This window comes from Phoenix dactylifera, chromosome 7 (genome assembly GCF_051530095.1).
Source record: "Phoenix dactylifera cultivar Ajwa chromosome 7, Ajwa_hap1_PhDact_Kaust_v1.1, whole genome shotgun sequence".
Lineage (NCBI taxonomy): Eukaryota > Viridiplantae > Streptophyta > Magnoliopsida > Arecales > Arecaceae > Phoenix > Phoenix dactylifera.
In genome coordinates, this window is record NC_143196.1 from 1202375 (window position 1) to 1212573 (window position 10199).

The 10199-nt window shown below is 51.0% G+C and overlaps 1 long non-coding RNA gene across 2 annotated transcripts; it reads left to right on the forward strand.

Moving 5' to 3' along the window:
* The first annotated feature begins 724 nt into the window (after positions 1-724).
* Positions 725-1579, forward strand: LOC149753092 (uncharacterized). Of its 2 annotated transcripts, none has more exons than XR_016395847.1 (2): positions 725-1225; positions 1375-1579. It is a non-coding gene; the product is annotated as an uncharacterized LOC149753092 (long non-coding RNA). The 2 variants fall into 2 exon arrangements; XR_016395848.1 differs by having other exon boundaries at positions 1399-1579.
* The last annotated feature ends 8620 nt before the right edge of the window (positions 1580-10199 follow it).

Sequence of the window (10199 nt, forward strand, 5' to 3'; positions counted from 1 at the left end):
GTCAGTCAAGCTAAAAATGACAACGACAGCAGTGCATGCCGCATTACAAGTCAGTCAAAATGACAACGACTACAATGCTGTCGAGCAAAATAATTTGGCAACCCTCTACTCTGTAAGTAAATTTGTTATATTTGTATGGCCTGATCCGGTCTCACGTTACTTCTACATGGTCCCTACCAAATGGAGCGCCTGTCTTGTCCTTTTTCCTGCTTCAAGTCCATTGTTTCGGCTGCTATTGTGGATATCTGGAACCCTGTTTCTGAGTTGGAGGTGGGATATGAATTAGTTCCGTTTCCATGACGGATCGAAGAGGTGGTATTTAGTGGCGGGTTGGCCTAGGGATGCTGGTGGGGTAGGGGTTGTGCATGTCTCCCATTGTCGATCGTGCAAAAGAGACGAACTCTTCTTCGTGCGAAAGAAGGTGAATTCTTCTTTGTGCAAAAGATGCAACCCCTACCTATGGAACAGCATGGACTCTCTTTAGCTTGTGGTTGTTTGCTGGCAATGGGCACGATACGTAGGTTGTAACAATCTTTTATCTAAAGAGGGTTAATTAGGGGTGGCAAAATATGACCCGACCCGCCAACCCGACCCGTGTTCGACCCGCCATAAACAGGTTTGGGTTTGGCCTAAACAGGTTCGGGTTGTAAACAGGTTGACCCGTTTAACCCGTTTATTAATTGGGTCGGATACAGGTTTTAGATGTTTGACCCGTTTAACCCGTATAACCTGTTTAATTGTTGGGCTGATAGATAAAGGCCACAACCCACAAAATAAGGCTTAGGGCTGGCCCAATTCCCCGCCTCGGCCCAACTCCCCGCGGCCCGCCTCGGCCTAATTTTAATTTCAGCGCGAGCTGAAATCCACCGTCTGTTCTCCAATCTCCATTCTTATTTCTTGATTCTCCTTAGGGTTAGCCAGTTAGGGACCTTAGGCTTAGGGTTAGCTTTGTGCCGCCCGAGTTCTTTGCCTGTCCCTCTTCCCCTCTCCTCCGGACCTCCGCGGCTCCGCCTCCGCCCTCTCCTCTCTCGTGCCGACTACTTCCGCCTCCCTCGTTCCCGTTTCAATCACTGCGGAGGTTGAGGGCAACGCAGCGCAGGCCTCCTCGGCTCCTCCTCCTCGCAGAAGCATCTCCGCAGGGTAATCGGAAGAGAGGGGCGACGAGGGCACCGCCACTTCCGCCCCGCACAAGTACTCCGTCAAGATTCTTTTCGGCAACCGCCATGTGAGCGCTCCATTACCTCCTTCTCGTCTCGCTCTTCCTTTCCTCTTTCCGTTTGTACGTTTCTTGTCTTCCTTAGGGCCTTTTTTCCACCTTGGGGAAGGAGATGGATCATCTAGGGCAAAAATCTTCCTTATCGTTTATTTTCTCAGGGTTTTATCTTTTGCATTCCAAAGGACCACATCACCCTCCGCGATTACGAGATCCACGACGGCATGGGCCTCGAGCTCTACTGCAACTAATCTAAGGTCATCTTGCACGATTCCTCATCTCATCTCTCATCTCCGTGGTTATCTATTTTTTCTCTGAATTTCTGATGATCTATTGTGTGTGGATGACTGGATTTTTGAGAACTGGGGCTTGAGTATCGGAAAGCTGGTTTATTGAATTAAATTGGCAATCCTTCTAGATTGCTTTCGGCTTTTTTTTTCCCCTCAAGATTTTGCTCTTATCCCGTGCAATCGGATGCTTGGATGATGGATAGACTGGCTTCGAGTCTTCGACAGGTGACAGAAAATTGGGTTCGTGAATTATTTAGCACTTGTTTTTGGTTCTTTTTTGTTTTTCATCTAGTTGTTTTGACTGGTCGGGTCGGATTGGAATATATTACCTGTTTATTAAACAGGTTAAACAGGTCGGGTCGGGTTACCTGTTTATTAAACAGGTCAGGTTCAGGTTGTAGTTTCTGACCTGTTTAATAAACAGATCGGGTTCAGGTTTATGATTTTCTGACCCGACTTGCATGTGACCCGACCCGTTTATGACCCGACCCGACCTGATTGCCACCCCTAGGGTTAATCAATAGGTATAATTTAGGTCGTTTGATTCTATAAAAATATCCAAGATCTACTCGGTGCATAATCGATGTGAGACTAAACACGTGAATGCATGAATCCTTACATATATTTCTCTTTAAGCTCTGATATCCTCATAGGCTAAAAGTCGTAAATTTTGGATGGACCCACATGTCTAGAACTGAGTTCGATAAGGATGCCAAAGCTTATATAAGATAAGTATGTGAGGACCCATGTAGGTATATTTTTAATCCAACATCGACTATGTATTGGATAGATTTTAGGTATTTATACAGGACCAGAAAATCTAAATAATGCACTTGGATAGGTTTGCAGTCATGTTCCATATCTAAGTGGCGAGTTTGGGGCATGACATAGAGGATATGGGCTAGGCTATCCTATTTAGAGGTTTTCCTCTCTATTTTTTCTTCATAGTTTCCCTTAAAAAATGGAAAAAAAATCACTTCCATTTGTTTGGGACTGGTCCATTTTTCTTTGCTTGAGCCTATGAGCTCATTCTGAAGTCTTAGGTAAAAGGGTGCGAAAGGCCGCATATGGCCTTTAGAAAATTCTATTAGAAAATTGATAATAATGTTTCTATTTATACTAGTGTAGTCCTCTTTAAAAAATTCAAATCTTTTATGAATGGACCTTAGAAAATTCAAACCAAATTTCTCTTGTAGCCGAAAAAAGTTACAGCTTTACTAAAATAGCCAGATTAGCAAAAATATCAAATTCTCTTTAAGCTAGATCTTAATTTCTAAACATCTTTGTCTTCAACCAAGAGATTTGCTCAATCAAAATCTATTTTTTAAAAAAAACTTTTACTTCGATAAGTTTGTTTGGAGGCCCAAATTTTATTGTATATATATCTGAATGTTGCATGCATCAAACTCTTTTAAGGATAGATGCTGCATCGTAAACCTCGAAAAGCTATCCATTTTTTTCAAAAAACAAAGAGCACCTTAATCAGAGAGGAAGTTATGGTCTTTGAAAATTCGGATACAAAATTTGGCTACATAGATCTTGCTTCCTGACCTTATCCATATCTACCTGAAATAACTAGAGTGGTTCACAATGAATTTAATAATCCTCCTGGATTAATAGAAATGGTCAGGAAGGTTCTGTTTTCATTCACAAACAGATGATGTAATTGTTGTAGCAAAAAAACTATAAATAAATAAAACAATGTAATTGAAGGTCTCTGTTTTAGTTTCTGAATTTTTTCTGAAAAAGTCCGCATTCCTTGGATTTGAACTTGTTATGTTTAAATCAGAGCCAACCAATATACATCCACCATGTAGCCACTATACCACCTGAATCAGGCCGATTTAGGCCCTAACTCACCACCTGGCCTACCACTCCACAAATAGTTAAGAATTGCCCAACAGAAGACTGTTGCAGCTTGGCTTACTACTCCACAGTCTTAGTCGTTAAGATTGGAAGTTAAGCAGTTGAGATTCTCCTCCAGTGAGCTCCAACGAACTCTCAATGGATTCCACCGAGCTCCATCTATAAATAGGACTGCTCGAGGATCTCAAGGTACTCTAGTCTGTGGCCTCGTTTATCACTCTCTCAAATATCTCTCTTAGATCTCCTCTATTTTCTAAGATCTCTATATAGTTTGGGCATCGGAGGATCCTCGCCGAACACACTTCGGCAAGTAAACTTCTTCCTTATTTTCGGTCATGTTTGGGTCGGACTCCTCTTCCGAGTACGGCAATCCTCGTTTAGCCTTTCTTCCTCAAGCTTGGAAATCGGCAACATGCCCAAGCCGACCTTACTGATCTTATCCGAAGCTTCATCAATCTCGTTATTTTGGTTCTAATAATCATGCCAGATTTTAGCGGCAACAGAACTAGAGACTTTCTATGTGCTAGATTTGGAGAGAGGTTATTTTCTCATTTTCGGTGTTAGATTAGAAGGGGTTGTTCTCTCACTTATGATTACAATGCTAAGTAACAAAAATGTAGATGCTACATTTTATCACCTTATTGATCTTGCCATGAGTCTCAATGATGCATCCTTGCCCTTTTTGGCAGTTACAATTGCAATCTCCACATTGCTTACAATTAAACAAACAATATAACCTTTTACTTCTTGTAATTAGAGATGTATGCATCTCTCATTACCACCGATCAATCAGCTACAATCAACTTATAATGAGATCTATGGTGGGTTTTAATTCCAAATAAAATGTTAGATCTCCTCTAGTCTAAGATCTCAAGGTACTCTAGTCCATCTATAAATAGGACTGCTCGAGGATCTCAAGGTACTCTAGTCTGTGGCCTTGTTTATCACTCTCTCAAATATCTCTCTTAGATCTCCTCTATTTTCTAAGATCTCTATATAGTTTGGGCATCGGAGGATCCTCGCCGAACACACTTCGGCAAGTAAACTTCTTCCTTATTTTCGGTCATGTTTGGGTCGGACTCCTCTTCCGAGTACGGCAATCCTCGTTTGGCCTTTCTTCCTCAAGCTTGGAAATTGGCAACATGCCCAAGCCGACCTTACTGATCTTATCCGAAGCTTCATCAATCTCGTTATTTTGGTTCTTGTTGCTGGAAATTGGACCCAGGGGCAATCTTCGGTCGAGGGAGAGGGAGCTGCAGGTCACCACGGCGGGGCGGCGACCAGTCGGCGGGCGGCGTCCTTCATCTGGGGTGGCCGGAGAGAGGGAGCTGAGGGTCCTCACGGCGGGGCAGCGATTCGTCAGCGGGCGGCGTCCTCCGTCTGGGTGCCTGCAGACAAACCGGTGGCCGGGTTTTCCGGCGCCGGCCCTCCGACGCTCAAGTCAGGGAGGGGGCAGATAGTGTAAGGAGGAGATGAACAGAGCTTGTAAGGCGCGGAATTTCCCAACCCCCTCCTGAGAAGCCAAGGCTCCCTTTTATAGGTGGGGGTCGGTTTACCTGTGATGTAACAGGGCGAGGCCATAGTACGGCTCGGCATGTGGCTCAGGTCGGCGCACGGTCAGGCGAATCATTGTACTGATGTCGGCGGTGAGGGCGTCGTACGACCCGAACCAGTACGCTACCAGGCGAATCATTGCATTGGTGTCGGAGGTATGGCCGAGATCAGAGACTTATCATGGTTGACCAGACTCTGCTGGGCTAACTTGCCGTAGAGAGCCGAGGATCCGTAGATGTCAGGAGCCATGCGCATTAATGGTGGAGTAAGCCGGAGATCCACATTAATTATAGAGTAAGCCGGAGATCGGCATTAATGGTGGAGTAAGCCGGAGATCCGCATTAATTGTGGAGTAAGCCGGAGATCCGCATTAATTGTAGAGTGAACCGGAGGGTTACAGCGGCCATGCGCAATAAATGCTGAAGCAGTGGCAGGGTATGGTCCTCAGTTGGACCTCGGAGGAGTACGGCCGTAGTAGGTGGCCGACAAGGATAGACCTTGAGCGTCAGAATTTTTCTAGGTCGGATGTCTTGAGGTCGGACGTTCCAAGGTCGGACGTTCCGAGGTCGGACGCCGACTTCGGCTGTTCAGGGTCGGCGATTGTGCGGCTTCTTGGGGGCATTTGTGTCACTTGGGGGGAAAAATCTTATTCCCCCAACACTACCCCCCGACTTCCGAGTTCGAGCGGCTTGCGGGCTCGAACGTGGGAAGTAAAGTCTATCATTAAAGTTGGGGGGCGAATCTCGTCCGCGCCCTCGTGTTTCTCGGAGTGTTTATGGCGAGACCCGCGCCCTTGGGCGTTTCGAGGTTGCTTTATTCAGCGAACTTATGGTGGAGCTCGTGTCTTTACGTTTCTCGGAGCGGGTGTAACGGGGGTGGCGTCTCTTGGATCGCCAAGATCGCTTTGTGCGGCGGACTCATGATGAGGGTCCTTTGTAGGGAGCGCGGACTAATAGTCGAATTATCGCCAAAGGTTTTCATAGTTATTGCTCTCGGACTCTGCCGAGATTTCAGTGAGTAAGGCTGGAATCTCTGAAGATCGCCTTAGTATCTGTGTTCGGCTGGTGCACTTGCGGCCGGGACCGCTTTCTCAGCTAGACATCGGAGTCTATGTATGGGGGCCGAGTTGGGCCCTAACTTACGAAGACTTTGTTCAAGTTGAGACTTGACGAGTGGAGACTTGTCGAACAGAGCATGCATAATGTAGTTAGAAGATCGGTCTTAAGCCGACCCATTGGAGTAGCCCGACTTTGGGGCGAGATAGGACTCCAACGTTAGATGATTAGCGGTATGTAGATAAAATTTGACAACGAGGGCATCGAGTTGGATGTACCTCTTGCATTCTTGGAGTTGTGTTTCACATGGCGGAGTAGGTTGCTTCCCTTCCTCGTCGTCCTCCGGAGTCATTTTGACTTGTGAGGGGGCTCGGGCTTCTCACGGACCCGACGACACCCACCGAAGTTGAGAGGATCTGGGGAGGCTTTATTGATCTACAGTTCTTTTCGAGGTCGAGGGAGCTTGGGACCCTCTGGTCGGACCCCGGGGCGCCCCAACCTTAGTTGAGGAGTCTTGTGTCAGGTCGGCGGGCCTGTGGGCGCTCTACCGAAGTAGGGTGCGCGCTAGTTCAATGGCAGAGCTCTGCTTCAGAAAGTATTGTCCGCTTCGGGGATCGGGGATCGTCGACCGCTCCCGGGGGTCCACTTTGTGGCGCCCCGGGTGGAACCACCCTTTCCACCCCTCACGGCTTCGTCCCGAGGTCGAGGAAGTTTGGAACTCAGCGGTCGACCCTCGGGGCATCCCGACCTTAGTCGAGGGATCGTTCGTCAGGTCGGTGGGTCTGGGCACGCTCTACCGACCTGCGACGCTTCCCGAGGTCGAGGGAGTCTGGTTCTCTTCGGTCGACACTCGGGGCATCCCGACCTTAGTCGAGAAAAAGTATTGTCCGCTTCGGGGATCGGGGATCGTCGACCGCTCCCGGGGGTCCACTTTGTGGCGCCCCGGGTGGAACCACCCTTTCCACCCCTCACGGCTTCTTTCCGAGGTCGAGGAAGTCTGGTTCTCTACGGTCGACCCTCGGGGCATCCCGACCTTAGTCGAGGGAAAGTATTGTCCGCTTCGGGGATCGGGGATCGTCGACCGCTCCCGGGGGTCCACTCTGTGGCGCCCCGGGTGGAACCACCCTTTCCACCCCTCACGGCTTCTTTCCGAGGTCGAGGGAGTCTGGTTCTCTACGGTCGACCCTCGGGGCATCCCGACCTTAGTCGAGGAAAAGTATTGTCCGCTTCGGGGATCGGGGATCGTCGACCGCTCCCGGGGGTCCACTTTGTGGCGCCCCGGGTGGAACCACCCTTTCCACCCCTCACGGCTTCTTCCCGAGGTCGAGGGAGTCTGGTTCTCTGCGGTCGACCCTCGGGGCATCCCGACCTTAGTCGAGGGAAAGTATTGTCCGCTTCGGGGATCGGAGATCGTCGACCGCTCCCGGGGGTCCACTTTGTGGCGCCCCGGGTGGAACCACCCTTTCCACCCCTCACGGCTTCTTCCCGAGGTCGAGGGAGTCTGGTTCTCTACGGTCGACCCTCGGGGCATCCCGACCTTAGTCGAGGGAAAGTATCGTCCGCTTCGGGGATCGGAGATCGTCGACCGCTCCCAGGGGTCCACTTTGTGGCGCCCCGGGTGGAACCACCCTTTCCACCCCTCACGGCTTCTTCCCGAGGTCGAGGGAGTCTGGTTCTCTACGGTCGACCCTCGGGGCATCCCGACCTTAGTCGAGGGAAAGTATTGTCCACTTCGGGGATCGGGAATCGTCGACCACTCCCGGGGGTCCACTTTGTGGCGCCCCGAGTGGAACCACCCTTTCCACCCCTCACGGCTTCTTCCCGAGGTCGAGGGAGTCTGGTTCTCTACGGTCGACCCTCGGGGCATCCCGACCTTAGTCGAGGGAAAGTATTGTCCGCTTCGGGGATCGGGGATCGTCGACCGCTCCCGAGGGTCCACTTTGTGGCGCCCCGGGTGGAACCACCCTTTCCACCCCTCACGGCTTCTTCCCGAGGTCGAGGGAGTCTGGTTCTCTACGGTCGACCCTCGGGGCATCCCGACCTTAGTCGAGGGAAAGTATTGTCCGCTTCGGGGATCGGAGATCGTCGACCGCTCCGGGGGTCCACTTTGTGGCGCCCCGGGTGGAACCACCCTTTCCACCCCTCACGGCTTCTTCCCGAGGTCGAGGGAGTCTGGTTCTCTACGGTCGACCCTCGGGGCATCCCGACCTTAGTCGAGGGAAAGTATTGTCCGCTTCGGGGATCGGGGATCGTCGACCGCTCCCGGGGGTCCACTTTGTGGCGCCCCGGGTGGAACCACCCTTTCCACCCCTCACGGCTTCTTCCCGAGGTCGAGGGAGTCTGGTTCTCTACGGTCGACCCTCGGGGCATCCCGACCTTAGTCGAGGGATCCTTGCGTCAAGCCGATGTTTCATCGTCCTGCGATACTTCTCGAAGTCGAGGGAGTTTGGGACTCTACGGTCGAGTCTTCGAGGCATCCCGATTTTGGCCGGGGAATCTGAGGATCACAGACAGCCCAACATTAGAAGAGAATTACAGTCATCAAGATAAGAGAATTACTTGCAGAAAAGGAACTGAGCCCATTGTCCTGATTGTCTTGAACCCCTAGGAGTTTTACTGGTAGTACATTCGTAGATTCTCGGAGTTCCAGCTTCGCGGGATCAGGGTCCCCTCCAGGGACTTCAATTTGTATGCCCCTGGTCGTTGTACCCGGGCGATTTGATACGGCCCTTCCCAATTCGGGGCGAGCTTTTCTTGCTCGGTCGGTTGAGAAGTCTCGGCTCTCCTGAGGACGAGGTCCCCTACTTTGAAGAGCTTGGGCTTGACTCTGGAGTTGTAGTATTGGGCCGTTCGCTGTTGGTATCTTGCCATGCGGACCCGGGCGACCTCTCGTGTCTCTTCGACGAGGTCCAAGTTGCTCCTGAGCTGGGAGGAATTGGTGTCGGGGTCATAATGCTCCACCCTTGGAGAAGGCAGGCCGATCTCCAACGGGATGACGGCCTCAGTGCCGTATGCTAGGTTGAAGGGGGTCTCTCCTGTGGGCAGTCGGAACGTGGTCCGGTACGCCCAAAGGACATTGTACAAGTCCTCGACCCACTGTCCTTTGGACCGATCAAGCCTAGCCTTGAGTCCCTGCAAAATAGTGCGATTAGTTACCTCAGTTTCCCCATTTGTCTGGGGGTGAGCGACCGAGGTGAAACGGTGATCAATGCCGAGCTCAGAGCAAAATTTCCTGAAATGAACATTGTCAAATTGTCGACCATTGTCAGATATAAGGATACGGGGTAGTCCGAATCTGCAGATTATGGACTTCCACACGAAGTCCCGCATCTTTTGCTCGGTGATCCGGGCGACGGGTTCGGCCTCGACCCATTTGGTGAAGTAGTCGATGGAGACGACCAGGAACTTCCTTTGTCCGGAGGCTTGGGGAAAGGGCCCCAGGATGTCGATCCCCCATTGGGCAAACGGCCAGGGGGCGATGATAGAAGTCAGCAGGGCCGAAGGTCGGCGCTGGATATTGGCGTTTCGCTGGCACCGATCGCATTTCCGGACGAAATCCGTCGCATCCTTCTGGAGTGTGGGCCAGTAATATCCTTGCCGCAGGATCTTGTGGGCCAGTGCCCGACTCCCCATGTGATTTCCGCAGATCCCTTCATGGACCTCTCGGAGGGCATAGTCCGCCTCGGAGGGGCGGAGGCATCTGAGAAGGGGAGAAGTGAATGATCGACGATAAAGTCTATTCTCGTACAGGACATACCGGGGGGCTTGGCGCTTGATTCGGCGAGCCTCCGTCTCGTCATGAGGTACGGTCCCGTCTTGGAGGTAGCGGACGAGCCCATCGATCCAGCTTGGCTCGGAGTCGATGCACATGGTGGGCTCGGGTTCCTCCGTGCTGGGGATCTGGAGATACTCGAGCGTTGTTCCCTTGGAAAGCTCGCTCATGCGGGAGGTTGCCAATTTGGACAGCTGGTCTGCCCTGAAGTTTTCCGCCCTGGGAATGTACTGAATATTGAAAGAATTCAGGGCAGACGTAAGTTCCCGCACCTTTTGGAGATACTTTTGCATGGATGGCTCTTTAGCTTCAAAGTCTCCTTGGATCTGGTTTACTACCAGCTGGGAGTCGCTGAAGGCCGTCAGGTCTTCCACTTTCAGTTCTTTCGCTAGCTTGAGCCCGGCGATGAGGGCCTCATACTCGGCCTCGTTGTTCGAAGCCGGGAACTC